Source organism: Semicossyphus pulcher, unplaced genomic scaffold (genome assembly GCF_022749685.1).
Source record: "Semicossyphus pulcher isolate SPU_LCO1_2020_fin unplaced genomic scaffold, fSemPul1.0.p SCAF_9, whole genome shotgun sequence".
Classification (NCBI taxonomy): domain Eukaryota; kingdom Metazoa; phylum Chordata; class Actinopteri; order Labriformes; family Labridae; genus Semicossyphus; species Semicossyphus pulcher.
Genome location: NW_027211770.1, coordinates 13247521 through 13272294, shown reverse-complemented (window position 1 = coordinate 13272294; position 24774 = coordinate 13247521). Strand labels below are relative to the sequence as shown.

The following is a 24774-nucleotide window of genomic DNA, read 5'->3' as shown; positions in this document are numbered from 1 at the left end:
GAAGTCGCCGGAAGCAATTTCAAGCACCAAAGTTAAATAACCTGCCAATTCTTAAAGAACTGAAAGCAGAATTAAACATCACCAAGGCATAAAACGTGGACATGTTTTAACAGTTGAGACTCCAAAGCAACTGCAGCAAGAAACGCATATTACGGTAAAAAAAAAGATACCTGTACAGATTTTGCAGAGCATGTGGCTCACACAAGTTTAATCTCAAATCCTGGTAGATTCACACTTTGGCATTTTCAAAGAGCCTGCTAATCCAGCTGACCTGTAACAGAACCAAACGGGGGCAGATTCACTAAAGATTTACTGAGCATTATTTCCCAGTGATAGAAATATTTCCATTAAAATATTGCTTTAAAATGTCCCATGTTGTGAAAAACACTTTTTTCCTTGTTTATACAAATATACTTTAGTCATCCTTCACTCTAGCAAACCTCAGAATGTGGAAAGTGCAAGTGTCAGCATTGTTTCTCTGGCCCTCCTTCAGGGGAAATATGCATTTAAATGGGCTGTTTTGATTCTGTGCCTGTTGTTACATCACAACAGGCTAACGCCAACCTCCAAGGTAGAAACCACTCCCAGAGCGCCCCTTAACCACTCCCGTCCCCTCGGCTGTCTCTGAGCCACCGCCGCCATTGTCGTACTTCACCTCAAGTGGAAGATGTCTAAGTTTTGAGCCAGCCACGCTACATGTTCTGTTTTGTGATGCCAAAATGAACATACTTGTTCATTTTCACTTCCAGTAGTACTTCCAGAGGACAAGAAGAAACGATGGATTTGTTCTATTTACCATAACAACGTTCCAGCTGCAGTTCCTACAAGACTGCTTGTTTGTGCAAACCATTTCACCTCAGACAGCTTCAGCAACTTTGGTCAGTACAGCACTGGCTTTGCATTAAAAGGTAGGTTATGTGAGGAGGGGAAGGGGGTGAATGTACATTGAGTGGGAGAATTATAAAACACTAGTAATTACTGAGTCTGCGGTAATGACGTATTGTATTGCAGTATATTGCTGGGTGTTACATTTATGTTGTCCAGAGCCAGCGTGTTACTCATGATGAAGTATTTTATTGTCTAAACGTTTCTATTCTGTTTTTAGGCCAGCACATCTCATTCAGTAGCAAAGGTACAACATGTTGTCTGCCAGACAGACCCAGTTTGCACTGTCCCATTTCTCACCGCAGAACCTTGCATGACGTCCAAGAGGCCTCGTTTGGAGATAACGGACGAGGCAGAGGATGACGATGATCCTAGGGAGGGCAGCTCATTTATGGTGGCTCCAGGACCACATGACTCGACATATGACCCAGAGGAGTCTGTAACTGTTGTAACAGAGTCAACAGACATGTCGTAAATTATTCTATATTACCCTTACACATTTAACAGATCATTTCTTTTTGTTTTGGTTATCGCTTGTCAGTGAATTTGACATCTCGTGATGTTCTTTATTGTCTGAAAATAGAGAAGCCTCTATTCCCATCCAGACAATACTCAAATACATTGTGTATGAGACCTGCCTCCTGGAGCTGTTTGAAGTTTGCCCAGTGTGCCAGAGGGTGTGTGATGTCACCACAAGAAGAATGGGTACATTCCTTGTAGTTAACCAGCGGTGCCCCCAGGAATCAGCCTGTTATGGGCACAACACCGGCTGGGAACCTCCCACTTCTGCTACCGTCTACTTCACTGGGGCATCATTTGTAAAGCTGGAAAAGGTATTTGGAAAGCAGCTAATAATTTTTAATGCCAAGTGTATGCTGCTAATGTTCCACTTCAGAAGTGTGTCAGCAAAAAACACCACTATACAAAAAAGGTAAGTTGGATAAATGATACAAATGTTTTTGTATTTGATATCATTTTGTATTTCGGGCAATGCAGTTGACTGTGTTCAGGTATGACACATTCAGAAGACATGCCAGGGCGTACCTTGAGCCAGCCATTGTGCATAAATGGAAGACGGAGTAGAATGCCATATTGCAGCGGCTCTGTCAATAGTAGAGCGTTATTGTTGGTGGTGACATGAGGGCTGACTCACCAGGTACTTTTCTTATCACATTGCTTGGTTATTTTTACACATGGTCATAAAAATTGACCCTCTGGCTGAATAAGACTAATTTATTTTGTTGAATTTCTATTCTCTAAATACATTTTCTCAGGACATTGTGCCAGGTATGGTAGTTACTCGCTGATGGACCTGAGGAGCAACACTGTCATCGATACACAACTAGTGCAGGTAAGTGAGAATGTATGTTTCTGATGGCATTTCTGATGGTAACTATTTGCTGATGTCATTTTATTTCATGGCTTAATTGTGAAGACAACATAAATTGAAAAAGTATTGATGACAAAAATGATGACGAATTCTCTATTCATTATGCCCTGATGAGATGAAGACCAAACAAAAATAGTTGGCTTTGTTCAGGCAAACAAGCAGGTGTAACCACAGTTCAACCAATGAAACCTATCCTCTTATATTACAGATATCATAACATCTACATATTATGTCACATCCCCTTCCCCCTCTTACTTGTCTTCTATACCAGAGCAATAAAGTTGGTGGAAGTTACCATTTGGAGAAAGAGGGCCTGAAACGGAGCCTTGCACTCTTGGAAGAACGTGGTGTAACCCTGGATTGCATAGTGACAGATCGTCACCCGCAGATCCAGAAATTCCTGAGGGATGGCAACAAATTCCTGAGGGATGGCAACATCAACAAGTATTATCACATGTATTGACTACGCATGCGCTGGCGTGTGCCTGCAAGGAGCTCTGCCCTAGTTTTGCCATTTTTGCTTAGTTTTTACCTAGTTTTCAAGTCATCTTTTATATTGCACCTTTGGATCCTGACTGTTTTTATCCGCACGTTTAAGCATATTAAACTGTTCAAGCGATCGGGCTCTCGGATCTTAAGGTTTTTGCTTCCCAGCCCGGACCGCCTGCCGAGGCTAGCATTACCACCGGCTTGTTTTTAGCCCTTAGCTCTGGGAGCTAACGCTACGGGAACTGCAGCCGCCTGCGCCCCGAAGAGCTACAATCCATAGAGCGATGCCGAATCTCCGCAGCGGGTCCACTTGTTGGACCGGTGTCGGTAAGTTTTGCTGCTGAATGCTGATTGACGTCCTATCTGTGGTCCCAGGCTCAGCCATATCAACGCTGTGGGCTCCGTGTAGGAGCCCCTGCGTGTAAGTGCCTGTGTCCTCCCTGTCCGTGACTGCTTTCCACCTCTGATCGCTAAAAACCCAAGTCATATTGCATGCACTTTTAGCCCTGTACTGGCCTCTTCTCTCTTTTTCTGCTCCCCAGCCACCACATACCCATGGCTCCACTCACCTCTCCGTCCGGCTGTGGTAGCTGCGCCCGCCTGGCCGATAAGATTGCAGAGCTGGAAGGAAGAATCTTTACACTGTACCAGATCCAAGAAGCTGAGAAACTCATGGACACCATAACCTTCGGTCCAGCACATGGAAACACCACTCTTAGCCTATCAGAGTTCATGATGCCACGACTCACTGTCCTGCTGCTGTCGCCCCTCCTCCGGCCACCGACCCTGGCGACTCCTGGTCACGGCTCGGGGCTAAGCCAAAATCCCTGGCCAGCTCCACTCCATCCCATCCCGAACCCTGGTCTCTGGTCAGTGCTCGCAGCAGGAGAGGGTGCCACGTTTCTCATGCACCTCCTCGCCATAACATCCATCTTGAGAATAAATATGGTATCCTTGGCATGCACGATTTCCCTCTCCTTGCTGCGGGGTCCAAGCCTCCTCCTCCACCTCCACCTCCCACCCGTGAGTCGCCCTCCGCCCCGGCCGCTTCCATTCTGTCCACCAGACACTGCTGAGCTCTCCTCCCACGCCAGGACTCGCCGCTCTATACCGCATTAAACACCAGAGCCGCGGCGAGCTCCGGCCGCTCTCTCTGTCTGTCCCTCGCCCTCCCCTCCTCCGCCAGCATTGACAAACTCTCCTGCATTGTCAACTCCTTCTCCTCCTCCCCTTTTCTCCCCGACTACGTTGATTGTCGGGGATTCCATAATCAGGAACATTCGTTTCTTTAACGCTGCAACCCATTGTTTTCTTGGAGCTACGGTCCCCGACATCCTCTTGAAACTTCCATGTCTGCTGCGCACTCTCCCTGCCTCCATCCAAAGAATCACAATCCATGTGGGAATAAATGACACTGCCTTTCAACAGTCTGAATTGACAAAAAATGATTTTGAAAAACTTTTTAACTTTTTAAAAAGCGCTGGAAAATCTGCTTTTATCAGCGGTCTAACTCCCACACTCTGCCGTGGATCACAGCGTTTTAGCAGAATCCTCAGTCTACACACCTGGCTCCAGTCCACCCGCAGGGCTCACCACATTGGCTTCATTGACAATTGACTCTCCGCGCATGCACCCCCCCCTCTTCCACTACGTCACCACCCCATAGCACTGTTCACTGTGAGAGCGCCCCCGACTGGCCTCACCTGCCATTGCCTCCCTCAGCTCCCGGTCACCCAATTCTCTCCTCTGTAACCCACTGGCTGTCCTGCCCCCAACGCACTATTAAAGCTGATAATAAGAACAACCTCATCCAGATCCACTCAGCAACAAAAGCCTCATCCTCAATAAATTCATTATTGACAATAACCTGGATTTTCTCTGTCTCACTGAAACCTGGCATAAACCCCTGGATTACTTCACATTCAACCAAACGACCCCCAATGGTTACTGCTTCCTGGACGAAGCAGGCCCGGACAGCTGCGGTGGCGGAATTGCTGCCCTCCACTGCCAACATTTCAAAACCAGCCTCGCCACTATCCTTTCCCCATCCTCATTTGAACACCTGACCTTCAAACTCTCTCATTTCAATAATATACCGCCCCCCCAAACATAATCCTGTCTTTCTTTCTGACCTCTCTGAATTTCTCACTCAGCTCTGCTCCATCTCACCCTCCATCCTGCTGCTGGGTGATTTCAACATCCACATTGACTCTACCGACTGCAAATTAGCCTTAGAATTCCTGGACATACTTAAATGCTTCAACCTCACCCAACATATCAACTTCCCCACCCATAACCATGGCCACATTCTTGACCTGGTCTGCTCCACCGGTATTACCATCAACCACCTCTCCAGCTCTGACCCCTCCATGTCGGACCACCTAGTCATCATCATGAACATTGACATCCCCATTCCAGAGCCCAAACACATCCGCACTATAACTTTCCGTAATATCAAGTCCATCTGCCCTTCCTCCCTGTCATCCTGCCTCACAGGAAAACTTTCCACCCTCACCTCCCCCCTGAGCACCTCCCCCACTGACCTGGTCAACCTCTACAATAACTCACTATCCTCCTGTCTTGACCAGCTTGCTCCCCTCAAAACCAGGACAGTGTCATTCACCCACACTGCTCCCTGGTACACCCCTGAACTCTGTCTGATGAAATCCCGGAAACGACAACTAGAACGACTCTACAAGAAAACCGGCCTCACTGTACACACCCTAGCATACAAAGACTACATACAACAATACAAACATGCCCTCAACACTGCCCGCTCCACCTACTACTCTTCCCTCATCGATTCTGGCTTCGCTAACCCCAAGACATTATTCTCCACAATCAACAAACTTCTCAAACCCATGGACAACTCCACCCACTCCTTTACAGCTGACAAATGCAACTCATTTATGTCATTCTACCAAACAAAAATTTATTTAATCTACAACCAACTTGCCACGTCAAGTCCCCCCCCCCACTTAATCCTGATCCTAATCCTGATCCTGACTCTGCCACTCCCTGTCTTACAGATCACTCACTCTCCCAATTCTCCCTGATCTCCTGGATGCAAGCAAACTTTCTCAAACTCAACAGCAACAAATCAGAAATCCTCATCATCGGTCCCAAATCACTCATCTCATCCTGCCCCGACTTCACCCTTCGTATTGATGGCTCCACTGTTCCTGCTTCCACCCACATCCGCAACCTTGGTGTCATCTTTGATCAATCTCTCTCCTTTGAACCTCACGTCAACTACATCACCTAAACTGCCTTCTTCCACCTCAAAAACATTGCCCGTCTTCGCCCCTCCCTCACCTTCTCAGCTGCTGAAACACTCATTCACGCCTTCATCCGGTCACGACTGGACTATTGCAATAGCATTCTTTATGGCACATCCTCCACAATCCTTAATAAAATCCAGTACATCCAAAACTCTGCTGCCTGTCTGCTCACCCACTCTCGCTCCAGAGACCACATCACCCCTGTCCTACAACACCTCCACTGGCTTCCCATCAAATTTTGTATTCAATTCAAAATCCTACTTATCACCTACAAGGCCCTTCACAATCTTGCCCCCTCCTACCTCACCGACCTCCTTCTCCAATACACCCCCATCCGCAACCTAAGATCGACTGATGCCAACCTCCTCACCCCTCTCACCCGAACCAAATACCGGACCTGGGGGGACAGAGCCTTTTCCATTGCTGCCCCCTCCCTCTGGAACTCTCTCCCCCAACACCTCAGGACCTCTCCCTCTCTTCCTTCCTTTAAAACTGCACTCAAAACCCACCTATTTAAATCTGCTTTTAACCAATGACCTGTTATTTGTGCATTGTATATGTTCTCAATGTTTTTAATGTATTTGCTATTGTTGCTTCTGTTCTTTCTTTTATGTAAAGTGCCTTTGAGTACCTTTTAAAGCGCTATATAAATAAAATGTATTATTATTATTATTATTTATGATGTTTGGTACATGGAGAGAGGTAATATTTATTTTCAGTCTGTTCAAACAATATGCAATACACACACAGACATAGGTTGACCATTTTTTTTTCTCTCAATTTTCTTCTTAGACAGCTGCACATACTAGTGCTCTTTCCTGTCAAGGCTTGGAGTACAAACTCCAATAGAATAATACTTTATTTACTATGTGTTAATTAACTACGTTCCTGCATTACTAGGACTGTCCAAGCAACTTGAAAGGATCTGCAAAGTCAAGGATTGTGAGACGTTGAAGGATGCGCAGTAGTAAGTAAGACACAATACCGTCTAAAGCAGGGGTCGGCAATTAAGTTTGGCCTTGGGCGAAACATTTTTTAAGGTATTAGGTGGCAGGCCAGAACATGAGTTTATCAAAATAGGCCTAATCAAAGACTGAAATGCGAAATTGATTTGTTGTAACTGCATACAGCTGTGGCCAAAAGTATTGAGAATGACACAAGTATTGGTTTTCACAAAGTTTGCTGCTTCAGTGTTTTTACATCTTTATGTCAAATGTTACTATGGTATACTGAAGTATAATTACAAGCATTCCATAAGTGTCAAAGGCGTTTATTGACAATTACATAAAGTTTATGCAAAGAGTCAATATTTGCAGTGTTGACCCTTCTTTTTCAAGACCTCTGCAATTCGCCCTGGCATGCTGTCAATCAACTTCTGGCCAATATACTGACTGATGGCAGCCCATTCTTGCATAATCAATGCTTGGAGTTTGTCATAATTCGTGGGTTTTTGTTTGTCCACCCACCTCTTGAGGATTGACCACAAGTTCTCAAATGGGATTAAGGTCTGGGGAGTTTCCAGGCCATGGACCCAAAATTTTGATGTTTTGTTCCCTGAGCCACTTAGTTATCACTTTTGCCTTATGGCAAGATGCTCCATCATGCTGGATAAGGCATTGTTCGTCACCAAACTGTTCTTGGGTGGTTGGGAGAAGTTGCTCTCGGAGGATGTTTTGGTACCATTCTTTATTCATGGCTGTGTTCTTAGGCAAAATTGTGAGTGAGCCCACTCCCTTGGCTGAGAAGCAACCCCACACATGAATGGTCTCAGGATGTTTTACTAATGGCATGACACAGGACTGATGGTAGCGCTCACCTTTTCTTCTCCGGACAAGCCTTTTTCCGGATGCCCCAAACAATCGGAAAGGGGATTCATCAGAGAAAATGACTTTACCCCAGTCCTCAACAGAATATCAGTCTGTCCCTGATGTTTTTCCTGGAGAGAAGTGGCTTCTTTGCTGCCCTTCTTGCCACTAGGCCATCCTCCAAAAGTCTTCGCCTCACTGTGCGTGCAGATGCACTCACACCTGCCTGCTGCCATTCCTGAGCAAGCTCTGCACTGGTGGTGCCCCGATCCCGCAGCTGAATATACTTTAGGAGACGGTCCTGGCGCTTGCTGGACTTTCTTGGGCTCCCTGAAGCCTTCTTCACAACAATTGAACCTCTCTCCTTGAAGTTCTTGATGATCCGATAAATGGTTGATTTAGGTGCAATCTTACTAGCAGCAATATCCTTGCCTGTGAAGCCCTTTTTGTGCAAAGCAATGATGACTGCACGTGTTTCCTTGCAGGTAACCATGGTTAACAGAGGAAGAACAATGATTTCAAGCACCACCCTCCTTTTAAAGCTTCCAGTCTGTTATTCTAACTCAATCAGCATGACAGAGTGATCTCCAGCCTTGTCCTCGTCAACAGTCTCACCTGTGTTAACGAGAGCATCACTGAAATAATGTCAGCTGGTCCTTTTGTGGCAGGGCTGAAATGCAGTGGAAATGTTTTTTGGGGGATTAAGTTAATTTCCATGGCAAAGAGGGACTTTGCAATTAATTGCAATTCATCTGATCACTCTTCATAACATTCTGGAGTATATGCAACTTACCATCATATAAACTGAGGCAGCAGAATTTGTGAAAATTAATATTTGTGTCATTCTCAAAACTTTTGGCCATGGCTGTAGTAGTCCACTGCACCAACCTGTGATTTAATTGTGTAGGACAGCCAGAAAAAAAGAGCTCCACTTGTCTGATCTAAAGGTTTGTGTTAGTGAGTGTTTTTGTGATGTATTTCTTTATTTCCCTAAAGACTCTACCTGTCTGCCCTGCATTTCAACGAAAATGCTAACCGACCTCAAAAGACAGCTGACGGTGGACTGCTTTTCAAGGTCCACTTTCAGAAATCCAAGGAGGGAGAGTGCACAGCCAAGCCAGTCAAAACAGATGCAACCTTCAGTACGTTTACCAAGGCACATATTTATTGCACACATAAAACTTTGAAAATCTAAAATTTACATAAAAGTAAAAATGTTAGAACAAAGTATAAAATATATTACAAAATAAAATATATAAAACAGAATTTGAGTATTTACGTGAGTCAATACACACTCGGATCTAATGTGACATTAATGATATTTTTTTTCTCCACAGATCACGTCGATGAGTTGATGGACCTCATCTTCTATCAGGTCTTCCAGGATCCTGCCCCTTTCGTGAAAGAGGTGTTGGAGATCCCCATCCCAGTAGACCTGTGTGCACAGTTTGACAGGCCAGCATAAGAGGAGGTCATTGCCAGCTATGTCCCACGGTTCAATCAAGAGGCAGTCTGAACCCTTCATATGTGCCTTGAGCGTCAGGGAGCTCAAGGCGTATGCGTAGCACCACACGAGCCGGTATGACAACTCTGATCCTGCAACCCAAAAATCCCCAGCACCAGCTCACAAAGCTTCTGTACGCTAGGTACCTGTAACGACTGAGTAGAGGGGACACATACATCCACTTGGTATGGGTTTTAGAATGCAACGAGTATTCAAGTGAAACTTGAGTAGGTACTTAAAGTACAGTATAACATAACACAACAGCAGGTCACTATGATCCTGCAACTGTTCATACAAACAGGATTTTCTTATGTTTCCCTTTTATAATAAATTATTTTTTGCACCGACAGTCAGTGTTGTGGTGACTTCTTGTACTCACATTTAGTCACATGGATGTATTATGAAAATAGACAATCATAATGAAGCACCATGTAATTGTACAGTGTGTAAAATTATAGAACTATCTTCAGCGTAAAGAAGAACAAGAAGTCCTGAAAGTGATGGTATAGCCCCCACAGAGCCCTGATCTTAACATCATCAAGTCTGTCTGGGATTACATGAAGAGACAAAAGGATTTGAGGAAGCTTACGTCCACAGAAGATCTGTGGTTAGTTCTCCAAGATGTGTGGAACAACCTACCAGCCGAGTTCCTTCAAAAACTGTGTGCAAGTGTACCTAGAAGAATTGATGCTGTTTTGAAGGCAAAGGGTGGTCACATCAAATATTGTTTTGATTTAGATTTCTCGCCTGTTCTTTCACTGCATTTTGTTAATTGATGAAAATAAACTATTTTTGAAAGCATTCTTAGTCTACGGCATTTTTTTGCACCAAAAACGTTGCACAGTACTGTATATATTAGTAGTTAATTATATACATGTTAGTAGTAAATACAAATAACTTTTGTCTTGTCCAGAGAACCATCTAGCAGGGCTTTGAAGCTGAACTCAACATTTAAAAGAGCTAAAAGAAACTAAAATAACACGTCTTTGACTTCCAGCCGTCAACTCTCCTCTCATCAACAGCCGCTATATTTTACACATGCGGCTGATGCTGCATTTTCACTGAAGTTGAACGTTAGAGTGGGGACTTCCTGTGAGTTCTCATAAAATAAAAGTTGATTTATTTCTGATGGAAAGTTTAAAGCGCTGAGTTACAACTGCTATGGACTGTTCAATCATGTCCTGCCTCCTGCATCCGTCCCCAGAGACCACATCTGACAGGACAATCTCCTGTTGTGTGCTTTCATTGTGAAAGGGCAACTCCGGAAAATGTCCTCACCTGATTCTCCGGACATTGTATGCTAACTGAGTAGAAGTAGGTGTTGAGTCAAAAGTCAAAATCAATCAAGGTCAAAGAAACCATGACATCTGTAGGACGAGTGGAGCAGTGTATTGCCTCCCTGCTGAGGAGAGGAAAATCTGTGTGGCATTGGAGTTCACAGCCCATTCTCAAGTATGGAATGCAGGTGGGGGACTTCATGTTGGCTGTGAATATCCTCCTCTCTGGAAATAACTATGCAAAGGGGCACTGCTCTTCAAATTCATGAACATGGGGATGGTGGGAAGGTCGACCTTTTTCAAAATCCAAGACACCGACTGTGTAGACACCATCAAGCACTTTTTACACAGATTTTTTTTTTATGAAGGCTATTAGTCAGTGTCATATTGTTTACGTTTCTGAATGTTTCTGAATATTTTATTTGTATTTTGTTTTAAATGCACAATACTGCACAATACAGCGTAATGGAGAATGACTCTCTATCTCTATGGTGACAGTGGACAAGCGAGAAACAGCACTGAACAGTGTCATCATGGACTGTACTTAATGAACCACATTCATACCCGTTGGCTATGCCACCGGGAGCACTTTGGGGTTCAGTGTCTTGCCCAAGGACACTTCGACATGTAGCCTGAGGGAGCTGGGGATCGAACCTCCGACCTTCCGATTGAAAGACGACCGACTCTACCACTGAGCCACAGCCGCCCCTTCATGGAGAAGGAAGGACTTTTGACATACTTCGTCAGGACCTGGCAAATCTGAGAGAAATATGTACTGACGCTCGTAGCCAGATAAATGCACTTTTTAGTAAGTATATAGTTTATTTGTTTTGTTCATTTCTCATTCATGTGTTAACTCATGTAGGAGTGCTACAGATGTCTATACTGATACATTTATTTTGTTAAATTTTCATACAGCCAAAGGCATATATAAATCTCGGGAAGTTCATCATACCCTTGACATGTGGCACGGATCGAAAAAATCAATTTTACTCCGTTGGACCAAGGATGTGTGTAACCACTTTTGGTTTTGCGCCAAAATGGCAGACAACTATGACGACTTCTTTGTAAGTAATACATGAAAAGTAATTTCTGATGCTAACCAGATGAGACTCGACAATCAACCGTTTCCAGGCTTTCTGCCTACTAAAGCTTTAAGCGGCAGATAAACACAACATTAGAGACTGAACACACACAAAAAGACCAATTAAAAGAATGTAATTCAAGAATTAACACACACACGTCAGACCTGAGATATGCAAGTGAAGTCAACAGAGCGTGGCATCATTAGAAATGCAGGCATGACCTACTTTTGAGTATCCTTTATAGTGACTATGTGCCTTGTCACATGTATACAATTCAATAGAGACTACGGGTGTGCATCTCTCTCGATCAGATACAAAATACTAGATTCTTACTAATGGCACAAATTTGAGCTCTGTGTGCCTGCTAAGAAAGGATGGTGCGTTACATTTGTACTCGGAAGTCGGAATTTCCGAGTCCCAAGTCGGAAATTCCAACTGGAACGCCCCCTGAAGTCAGATTTCCGACTCGGAAGGTCGGAGGAACCTCACCAACCCCGACCTCATATCTCCATCAACAGTGAATGAAAGTTGTAGTGTCAACTGTTTATCATCACTTCTATCTTATTTGTGTCTCAATTAAATCAGCAGTACTCACATGTCCAACTACTATCTCTGGACATGTTGTTATGGTGTTTGTATACGCAAAATACCGCATAATGTGTTGTTATCAACTGGTATTGCTAACGATGGCTAAAGCAGAGAGCAAGTCAGGTGTGACGTCATTCCCAGTTCCGAGGTAAATGGAACGCACCAGGAAAGCAATGAGCATGCAGTTGTCTTAAAATGATAATCACAAAAATATAAAGATTTCAGTTTTCTCATACCTTAATTTTGCTGTTTGTCACATATGAATTGGTTTCACATAACGTGCAGTCACCAATTATTTCCATTTCAAACTCGGTTGTATGACAACTCCGAACTCCCGGTGGTCTGAGCTCCTGTGCTAGTCTGAAAAGTGACCAGTAACCAGTGATGTTGCTCTGTATATGTCCTGCGTCTCTGACGCCAGTGTTGTGACCAAGTCATCTTTGCTCAAGTCCCAAGTAAGTCTCAAGTCATTTGGTCCAAGTCTCAAGGAGTCTTGAGTCATTTTTTCTTGGGCAAGTCAAGTCACGTCACAGGTAATGTCAAGTCAAGTCGAGTCCTTAGTTAAGGCAAGTCAAGTCCCATGTCAAGTCTCTTTTTTCCACCCAAGATACAGCACTCTTACCTGTAGTATCTGGTCTTTATAAAGAAAAAATACAAGGTGTAAGTAGCCCGTCTAATAATGATGTTATTGGCCAATTTATATAACCTGTTCAAAAAGTATGACAATGAATTGTACCTGTATTATCTTGTCACAGACGCAGCCATAATGATGGTCTGAGACCGTATTGAGTTGTAACGAGTACGACTCACGAGGCTTCTCTTTGGAAGGAAAACATCAGGTATCCTTGGTCATCCAATCATGGCAGACTGGGGAGCTTTTTGAGTCGTCCAATCATGATTCCCAGTTTGCGCTGCATACATACCTGATAGACAGAAACTTTGAATTATATCATTTAATATTGAACAGCTTACATTCAAACTTATGAACACACGCAAGTCATCCAAGTCATCATGCCTCAAGTCAAGTCTCAAGTCATTAACCTGCAAGTCCAAGTCGAGTCTCAAGTCATTTATTCGATTATTATTCAATACCCGATGTGAGAAAAAGAGAGAAAGAGATCAGCACCTTCACTGAGTCGGACATATCTAATGCGGAGGAGTTCATCCAGGTCATGAAGCCAGTCAAGGTGGCTACAAGTGTTATGTCAGATGAGAACAACCCCACAGTCTGTCATAGCCCCACTCCATGCGCAACTCCTGCAAGCCACCCAGGAAACCCTCGGAGATCCTCCGTTTGTTAGAGACCTGAAAGATGCCGTTCACCAAGACCTAAGAGGTACACGTTGGAGGTGGAGAAGGCCACACTTAATCTAGCTTCAGCGCTATATCCAAGGTTTAAAGTGCTGCCATTCCTGCCAGAGGAAGAGAAACAAGAAACATTTTCAAGAATGGTCGCTGAAGCTGCAGCCACTGTGGAGCATTGTCAGGTAAATAAATAAATATATACATACATACATATATAAACAAATAAATAAATAAAGCATTAGAGACATGTTCTAGGAGTCTTTCATTCACAATTTAGTACTACAGGGTTTTGTGTGTGTTTTTACACTGAACATTCTGGAGGTGTATTTATTTTAAAATGTTCACATTATGATTATGAATCATAATGTATGTAGAACACTTTGCTAATATTGTGTCATGATGTGTTGCAATGTAATTATCAAATAAGTAGAATGCTGTCAAAGAAAGAACATGAAGACATTTATATAGTGTACTAATTATTATTTTTGTACCACTGTGTCTTATTTGTTGTAGGAAGTGGTGAGGCAGGACTAGGAGGAACTTGGCGATTGTGCAGCTGCTGCAGAAGAGGGTCAGAATAGTGAGGGCACCCAACCTTTCGGCCCTGTGAGAGTGGTGAAAGAATCAACTCACTGCAATCAGGTGTGTGTGGCACTGATTGGCTTTGATTAAGCCCAGGTGTGGGGAGTCTTCATATACCCTGAGTCTCCAGTGCCCTGTGCTGACTCATTATCTCACCTTCAGAGGTAGTGAGAGGTTCTCCATGTGGCTTCTCTAGTTGTCAGTTTATCTGCAAACACCAACTCAGAACTTTGTGTGTATTTGTGGTCAATTGCCTGTTTCCCAGGGAATAATTTGGGGTGCTGGAGAGTTTGTGTGACTCCAGCCTTTTGGGTTATCAAAGGCCTCCCTGGCAGCCTTTGCCTTTAGCTTCGAGTTTTCTGGGTCTCCTGGACAATTTTGGTTTTGAGTCAGCTGCTTGGCAGCGGTGATTAAGTTAATCATTTTAGTGCTTTATTTCATTAAGGAAGCCTGTAGCGGCTCTATACAGTTTAGTTGTCTTTCTTCCTCCCCTTTCCAATCTATTGCTACTGCACCCCTGGGTCTGCACCTGCGTCGAACCCCTGCGTTTGTTGTTGAGGTTGATGCCTCTGATGTGGGAGTTGGGGCAGTTGTGTCCCAACGTTCTCCAAAGGACCAAAAGCTCCATCCGTGTGCATTCTTCTCTCGGCGTCTTCTACCAGCCGAGAGAAATTATGATGTGGGTAACAAGGAGCTGCTTGCACTGAAGTTGGCCCTGGAGGAGTGGCGCCATTGGCTTGAGGGTTCCGAGCATCCGTTTCAGGTCTGGACAGACCATAAGAATCTGGCTTATATCCAGCAGGCCGAACGCTTAAACCCTCGCCAAGCTTGCTGGGCCCTGTTTTTCAACAGGTTTGATTTCAACCTATCCTACCGTCCTGGTTCGAAGAATCTGAAGCCAGGTGCCCTATCTCGCCGATCTGAGTGTTCAGAAAGTGACAGTTCTCCAGAGCCCATTGTGCCCCTTACTCGCATTCTTGCCCCACTCACCTGGGAGATTGACACTGTGGTTCAGGGGGCTCAACAGCAGGAGCCAGACCCAGGAGGGGGTCCCCCAGGCTGTCGGTATGTTCCGGCAGGAGTGCGATCACAAGTGCTTCAGTGGGGTCACTCCTCACGCCTCACCAATCACCGTGGAGTTCGTCGCACTCTTGGTTTTCTCAAACGGAGATTCTGGTGGCCCCAGATGGGGAGAGATGTGAGCGAGTTTGTGGCGGCTTGCACTATTTGCGCCCGAAACAAGACGTCACAACAACCTCCTGCTGGTCTGCTCCGGTCTTTACCTATCCCAAATCGCCCTTGGTCTCATGTGGCCCTGGAATTTATTACAGGACTACCCTCATCTAAAGGGTTCACTGTCATTATGGTTGTTGTAGATCTGTTCTCAAAGGCAGCCCATTTCATCCCTCTCCCAAAGCTTCCTTCCAGCCTAGAGACCGCCCGACTTGCAGTCAAGCATGTCTTTCGCTACCATGGCCTCCCCCAAGACATTGTGTCTGACCGAGGTCCTCAGTTTACTTCCCGTTTCTGGAGGGCATTTTGTTCCCTTGTGGGTGCTTCAGCTAGTCTTTCGTCAGGGTTTCACCCCGAGACCAACGGTCAGACTGAGTGCAACAATCAGACAATCGAGAGAACACTTCGTTGCCTGGTCTCCTCCAACCCTACCACATGGGGCGAACAACTGGTGTAGGCTGAGTATGCTTATAACACCTTACAGAATGCATCCACTAATTTCTCTCCTTTTGAGTGTCAGTATGGCTATCAGCCGCCGTTGTTCCCAGAACAGGAGACAGATGTGGGAGTGCCTTCTGCTGCTCAGTTCATCCAGCGGTGCCGTGCTACCTGGAGGCGTGTTCGTGCGTCTCTTCAACACTCTGTGGCACGACAGAAGCACTACGCAGACCAGCATCGCCGTCCAGCCCCAAACTATTGGGTTGGTCAGAGGGTGTGGCTCTCCACAAGGGATCTCCCACTGCGGGTAGAGTCTCGCAAATTGGTGCCACGCATCGTTGGCCCCTTCAAGATCATTTGAAGGATTGACCCTGTCACTTTTCGCCTCCTGCTCCCCCGGTCCATGAGGGTTCACCCCTCGTTTCATGTTTCCCACCTCAAGCCAGTCTGCTCCAGTCCACTGGCACCTCCAGGGAGGCCTCTGCCTCAACCCAGGTTGGTTGGGGGTCACCCGGCGGATATTGAACAGTTGTCGTGTGGGACGTTGGGTTCATTACCTAGTGGACTGGGAGGGATATGGTCCTGAGGAGCGTGCCTGGGTCCCAGCTAGGGACATATTGGACCCAGCTCTTATCCGTGATTTTTCGCCGCGTCCGGCCTGGTGGCCCTGTTGGAACGTCAGGTGCCGTTCCTTAGAGGGGGGGTCCTGTGAGGGCACTCAACCTTTCAGCCCTGTGAGAGTGGTGAAAGAATCAACTCACTGCAATCAGGTGTGTGTGGCACTGATTGGCTTTGATTAAGCCCAGGTGTGGGGAGTATTCATACCTGAGTCTCCAGTGCCCTGGGCTGACTCATTATCTCACCTTAAGAGGTAATGAGAAGTTCTCCATGTGGCTTCTCTAGATGTCGGTGTATCTGCAAACACCAACTCAGAACTTTGTGTGTATTTGTGGTCAATTGCCTGTTTCCCAGGGAATAATTTGGGGTGCTGGAGAGTTTGTGTGACTCCAGCCTTTAGGGTTATCAAAGGCCTCCCTGGCAGCCTTTGCCTTTAGCTTCGAGTTTTCTGGGTCTCCTAGACAATTTTGGTTTTGAGTCAGCTGCTTGGCAGCGGTAATTTAGTTAATCATTTTAGTGCTTTATTTCATTAAGGAAGCCTGTAGCGGCTCTATACAGTTTTGTTGTCTTTTTCCTCCCCTTTTCAATCTGTCGCTACTGCGATTTTGTGGCTATTCCTCTGGGATAACTTTGAGACACCCCTGGGTCTGCACCTGGCCCTGGCAAAGCTCTTTTCTTTACAATATGCTTGTTGCAACATTATATCAATGCTTTTTATGAAGCAGTTGTGAAGTTAACAAGGTTATGATTTCCACCTTAAACATTTTTGTCTATTAAATGTACTTTGAATGTAAGTACATAAGATGGCCAGGGTGTATAAAGTAGTATCTAAATAGAGGTTATTTAGCATAATCCTTGTTTTCTGAAGACTAAAATGTTTCATTGTCTTTTCCTGATTCGAACACATCACAACAAGACCCCCGCAACCCATGCTACTATACAGTACAGTGACATTGGCTGCCAAACAGACCCAGAACCAACAGTCTCTGCTGCAACGCTGTTCTCCCACCAGATGGTATCTGTTGGTCCGCAGTTATACAGCTCTGCTTTTGCTAAATCTGTTGGGACACAGTTGTCCTATGGGAGATTGAAACATGTGAGAAGCAGGTAATTACAAGGTGTGTATGTAATTTGGACTATATGTTGGTGTTACTTAGTGCAGCAGTTAAAAAAAACATTACTTTAAGAACTAATAAAATATACAGATACATATTGGGTTGTGTCACATTACCACCAAAGGCCACAGTTTCTAGTAAAGGTATTGGCATAGAGACCACCCAACAACACAGAGCGTGTCATCTACACCCACAAGCTTCTGCACCTTTACTGGGTTTCAGTACTGCAAAGAGGCCCCGTCTTGAATTCCTTGAAGAGGAGGGGGGTGAAAGTTCTTTTAAAATCATACAGCCACATGATTCAACATATCAGCCTGGTGACTCTATGACAGAGCCATCTGAGTTAAGGTAAAGTGACTTTGCTAGTTACAGTCGACACAATTTGTGGGTGTATACATCTTTTGCTGAGGATCTCCTAAACTGAAAAAAGACTTTCCAGCTGTACTTCATACACTTGTACAAAGTCTGAAACACTTTGACAAAAGCTTGAGACAAATGTATAATTTGGAAAACATTTTTACATTTAATAAAACAATATTACATTTTTAAAAACATATTTACATTTTAGAAAACAAATTTACAAGTGGCAGAACACTTTACAAATACAGATCTCTCATGGAAAGGGATTGTACCAAATACTGGAAGTGAACCAAAAGTGATTGAGTGACAGGTCAATTTGTTTGTTTGGGGGGAAAAACTGTGTGGAGTGTGCTACCTTTGACAATGCAGGAAGAATACTTATAGGTCTGTAATAATTCATAAAGGTTGGATCACCTGCTTTAAAAACAGGTGTAATTATAGACGATTTCCAGGCTTTAGGATAAACCCTCTGATTAAAGAATGGATTAATAACCTTACAGACTTACCTCACTGACTGAAGTTCCAAACGGAAACCACACATCGTGAGGACCTGTTCCCAGTAGCCTCCCAGCACCGGGGAACTTCAACTTGTTTACTGTGGCCAAAGTGCTTGCATCCTTCTTATGAAGTTACAAACAAACAAGATCCATTGCAGCTCAGAATAAATCCGTGGAATAAAACCACAGCCAGCATACTGAGCACCGGCAGGCCTGACTTGCCTTCCACTATCTTATTTCAAAGTCTCTATTATGGTTCTACTATGTGAAACCTTGACTCAAAATACTGAAAGTTTTGTGTATATATATATGTATATATATATATATATATATGTATATATGTATACACATTGAACAAAAATATGAACGTAACACTTTTGTTTTTGCTCCCATTTTTCATTAAATGAAATCTGTGTTAGTGGGCACTTCTCCTTTGCCAAGATAATCCATCCACCTCACAGGTGTGGCATATCAAGATGCTGATTAGGCAGCATGATTATTGCACAGGTGTGCCTTAGGCTGACCACAATAAAAGGCCACTCTAAAATGTGCAGTTTTACTGTATTGGGGGGGTCCGGGGGGGTCAGAAAACCAGTCAGTATCTGGTGTGACCACCATTTGCCTCACGCAGTGCAACACATCTCCTTCGCATAGAGCTGATCAGGTTGTTGATTGTGGCCTGTGGAATGTTGGTCCACTCCTCTTCAATGGCTGCGCGAAGCTGCTGGATATTGGCAGGAACTGGAACACGCTGTCGTATACGCCGATCCAGAGAATCCCAAACATGCTCAATGGGTGACATGCAAGAACTGGATGTTTTCAGCTTCCAGGAATTGTGTACAGATCCTTGCAACATGGGGCCGTGTATTATCATGCTGCAACATGAGGTGATGGTCGTGGATGAATGGCACAAAAATGGGCCTCAGGATCTCATAAAATGCACCTGTGTTCGTTGTCCATAACAGACGCCTGCCCAAACGATAACCCCACCGCCACCATGGGCCACTCGATTCACAACGTTGACATCAGCAAACCGCTCACCCACACGACGCCATACACGCTGTCTGCCATCTGCCCTGTACAGTAAAAAACCGGGATTCATCCGTGAAGAGAACACCTCTCCAAAGTGCCAGACACCATCGAATGTGAGCATTTGCCAACTCAAGTCAGTTAGGATGAGAAACTGCAGTCAGGTCGAGACCCCGATGTGGACGACGAGCATGCAGATGACCTTCCCTGAGACGGTTTCTGACAGTTTATGCAGAAATTCTTTGGTTATGCAAACCGATTGTTGCAGCAGCTATCTGGGTGGCTGGTCTCAGACGATCTTGGAGGTGAAGATGCTGGATGTGGAGGTCCTGGGCTGGTGTGGCTACACGTGGTCTGCGGTCGGAGGCCGGTTGGATGTACTGCCAAATTCTCTGAAACGCCTTTGGAGACGGCTTATGGTAGAGAAATGAACATTCAATTCACGGGCAACAGCTCTGGTGGACATTCATGCAGTCAGCATGCCAACTGCACCCTCTCACAAAACTGCGACATCTGTGGCATTGTGCTGTGTGATAAAACTGCACATTTTAGAGTGGCCTTTTATTGTGGCCAGCCTAAGGCACACCTGTGCAATAATCATGCTGTCTAATCAGCATCTTGATATGCCACACCTGTGAGGTGGATGGATTATCTCAGCAAAGGAGAAGTGCTCACTAACACAGATTTAGACAAATTTGTGAACAATATTTGAGAGAAATAGGCCTTTTGTGTACATAGAAAAAGTCTTAAATCTTTGCGTTCAGCTCATGAAAAATGGGAGCAATCACAAAAGTGTTGCGTTAATATTTTTGGTCAGTATATATATATATATATATTTTTTTTTTTACATTATAATAACTCTGTTCCTTCTCAGGCTTGTCCAAAAAGTTGGGAAATCTGGCCAACAAGGTAGTCTTCACACCCATAATAGACACACATGCAGAAACACAGGTTCAATGTGGGATAAAATGAAAAGACGACACAAAACTGAATAGAAGTTAAGACAGAGTATATTAATGGTGAATTAACAATGGGAAAATGGGGGATACAAAGAAAAAGATGTTATGGAGACACAGATTGGACAGTGGAGAAGGTCACAGGATAACCGATACGCTGAAGTTGGAAAGATAAGAAGAAGGTTGACAATGAGTAAGCACAAGGGAAGCTAAGAGGAAAGAGGGATAATGAATGAAAAGTAGATGGAGTAGACAAATAATGGAGAGGAACTTAAGCAAACAGGGTGAAGAGAGCAAAGAATAAAATCAAGGGATGTAGTTCTGAGAGGTAGCTGTATGTAAAAAGTGAAGCCGAAAGTTCAAAAAGATAGGCGAGAAAATAACATGATAGCATGGTAGAGCATTGAGACAGGGTGTGAAGGAGAGGCGTGGATGGTATGGAACAGCTTTTATAAGCTTTATAAACAGCGACAATTAATGCATTTACAATAGGGACATGATACACAGTAGGAATGTTTACATTGCGTTACAGAACTGCATATGATTGTGTGCGGACAGAGAGCGTCCTGATGACTCCTACTTTTTCAGTGCTATTCCTCAACAAGGAGAGTGGGCGAACGACCGTTTATTTGGAGCGTAGTCGTTTAATTGCACAGAAGCAGCGGCAGTGCTGCGGCAAAATGTATGTAGCGGAAACACTGCCGGTGGTAACTCAGTTTACATCGATAGTAAATACAAAAAACTTTTGTCTTGTCCAGAGAACCATCTAGCGGGGCTTTGAGGCTGAACTTGCCATTTAAAAGACCCATTTCTTTATCCATTTCTGCTCACGGAGGTTTGTTTCTGCATGCTATCCACAACATTGCGGTTGCATCGCTTCCTGATTTCTCAAACTACAGGGCGGGCGTAGGGTGTTAAAGGGAATGTGCGTTAACACGTTATTAATGTGTTAACTTTGACAGCCCTAGTATTAATGTTAAATGCCAATGTGACACAGTGTCCACTTTCACAAAGGCACTGAGCTCCTGAAAATTTCCCCATGATGCAAATGGCCAAATCCACCTGGACTTTAACATCACGTTGAGCAGAGTTTTGCAGCTTAATATGCAACACTGCTTGCCTCAGTTGCCAGTATTATGTTTTCTACTACTGGGTTTGTATTGCAGAGACATCCGTATACATGTTGTAGTGACACTAGCCCAGTAACGGTCACCATTATGGAATGCTCCACCTCCTCCTGCACGTTTTAACCCAGGCGCCCCCTTCACCTAAACCAAACGGAGTATTTTGAGTTGTGAGAGTGTGTCCGACACTGACAATCTCCCGCTCTGTGGGACATGTGTGAAAGGCAATTCCGGTAAATTTCAGGACCTGAATGTCCTGAAATTGTCAAGAAGATGTCAGGAGTTCATGAGTGAAAGGTAATAATGTGTAGCGGTTAGCGGTCAGCGGTCAGCGGGACATCACCTTCCTAGTGAGACTGCTTGGTGTGGACTGCGGCCAGCTCTTTTCTCTTTACTCAGGCTGAAGTGAGTGAAGGACGTTCACTACCTGTTGCCTGTCACATTATTTCTTTACAAAACAAAAGGCCAAACCCATTTTCAATCCAAAGCTGGAGAAACCCCTCTAGTATCCTTTGTGGACGTTTCTTCTAGCATTTTGTTTTAATATGGAAGTAACTAAGGGTGTTAGCTACGTATGTACGTCAGTCAGGTGTTACGTAACCTGAGTACATTCCTTTTTATTTAAACCCCAATCAAGATCTTTTTCCAAAACCTAACCAAGTATTTTTGTGCGTCAACCTGTGTAGTGTTTGTGCCTACACCTGTGAAAAGTGCTACAGTTTCACAATGTTAAACATGTGTTTAAGATTGAGGCATTTAAACATGTTGGTCAGCTTTATTTTAAAAATGTATTCGACATTGCTGTACAGTTATATTTTCAAAGTCTATCCCGATCTTACATACTTATTATTGTTACTATGGTATTGTCTGGGGTCAGGGGAGTATGGTATGCGTAAATATTACAAAATGAATAAGAAATCCCCTTAAATGTTACTTCTTCTGTCTACTGTCTTCTCCCTCAAAAGACCTCAGCATGATATGATTTGTTAGAAATGATCTGACCTGCTGAGGATACATCACTCTGCAGGAATTCTTAGGCAAAAAAGGAGTGAGAAGCAGAGGCAGGCAAACAGGTACAATTTTAAACAGGATTCTCCTTGGCAATGGCATGCTCCATGTTCTAAGTTGTAAAGGAAAAGGAATACATTAATGGAGGATTAAATCAAAATGAAAAAAGTAATTTTCCTATTTTTGCAAACATAAAAACCAAATAAATCTCCCCATCTAGGTCAAAACTCAGATTAGAAATCAGTAAATCAATAATGGCTTTATAAAAATCTAAAAAAGTTTAAAAAAACATGTCAGGCCTCTTTCTTTAATATGTGTGCACATATAGGTGTGATTAAGGCTAGTAATAATATTGATACTTCGGGTGTGTCCACAAATGTGTTCATTTGACACTTCTTTTTGGCTATACATACTTACATAAACAACTTACTTTAACAGGATGTTACCTAATCAAACAGGTTCAAAACACCCTACAAAAAAGTATAAAATGCTTGCTTGAACACTGGCAGATCACAGCTGCTTCCAAGGTGGTCAAGAGTTCCAAGGTAGGATTCTAGTGTAACTACTGATCAACTTTGTTGTTTCTTTATTTTCTACCATGTGTCTTTTTTTTATATTAGGAATGAACAAATAATTTCCGGCAGAACTGTATATAACAGCTTTTATATTACAGCGTTGTAATTATTTGTAATATGATGCAGTTTCAAAGGAGATTATCAATATGAAAGAGATAGAATATTGGATGCCATCTGCTCATCGAAGGTCACATAAAAATTCATATATACTGTATTGATATTAATATTGAGAGTTTGATACAGGGCCTACTACTCCCATTATTGATGATAAAAAGTTGTTTTAGTGAACTTAATTCATTTAATAGTTAATAGCTTTTTTCTTAACAATTAACAGTGTTGCATTTGAGTTATTACACATTAGTATTAAAGGGAAAGGATAAAGCTAGGGTGAAGAGTTTGTGAGACAATTCTTAATATTTTTATATTAACCTAATTTATTTACTTTTTCCAATTTTCAGTAATTAAAGCAAATTTTATATGGCCCTCTGACTTGTATTTTTCCACCAAGAATTTTCAACGTAGATTAACATTCGGACCATTATTAGATGCACATTTTTAAATTGAGGCTTCTTTTTCTTTTGATGATGGTGGGATTCAAAAAGATCCATTGTAAAATTGCATCAGTCAGGTGCAGGCCATACATTTTCTGGCAGCCGAAAATATAGATATAAGTAAGAGGAGTATGACTGGTAATAAAAATGTTAAATGCTGACAATTATTTAGAGAACTTTAGAATTTCTAACCTCTTAAAAAAAGCTTTGCATTGCAATCCTCATCCAGACATTGACCAGGCATGTAAGATAAGATAAGATAAGATGCTCCTTTATTGATCCCCAGGGAGGAAATTCAGGGGTTACCGCAGTACCAAGACAAAGCAGCAAGACAGTGAATAAAGTTTTAAAAAATAAGAATAGATAAATAGAAAATAAAAAATATGAGGGATACATATAAAAATACAAGATAAGATAAGTAAAGTGACAGTTGTGGGATAAAGTGACATGGTATGCAGAATGAGGTAATACAGGATGGTATGACCGTTATTCTATGGTAATTAGAATAATAGAAAAAGATTGCAATTATAGTATAATATAGCATCGTGTAATATAATATGGTATACCATATGGTATGGTAACAAAGTGAAAAACTATTTGGATTTCTCAACTGTGGGTATATTTGTGTGTGTGTGTGTGTGTGTCTGTGTGATTGTGTTCGCAAAGTGTTTCTAAAATCAAAATGTAAGTTATATGACTGTGTCTGACAGAAATGTGTTAATTCATAATTGTGTTAAATTTTCTCCACAGGATGACTCCAGCTGTGGTCTTTGTATTGTTGGCTGTTCTAGGACAGACATGTGGCCTAATGAGTAAGATAATTATTTGAAATGTTTCAATAAAATTGTGGATATTTCCAAAAGTTGTTGGGATTAAATGTTTTTCACTGTGTAGTCACAGTTAAAGTTCCATCAAATGTACTGACGGCCATTTCTTTCGTGTTCTTGGTAAAATCAGCATATGTACTTATGAATGTCTTTCTCATATCTATATTAAATATCAAGTTTTCAAAGTTCAAGGTCCCAATATTGCTCGAGGTGGGAAAGTGGCTCAATCCTCCTTGCACGGAAACGCTGTGC

General features: G+C 43.3%; 1 long non-coding RNA gene across 1 annotated transcript; it reads left to right on the top strand.

The window, feature by feature from the left end:
• Positions 1-23093: 23093 nt before the first annotated feature.
• On the top strand, positions 23094-24744 carry LOC138583826 (uncharacterized). The gene is made up of 3 exons (XR_011305435.1): positions 23094-23114; positions 24446-24507; positions 24715-24744. It is a non-coding gene; the product is annotated as an uncharacterized lncRNA (long non-coding RNA).
• Positions 24745-24774: the final 30 nt, after the last annotated feature.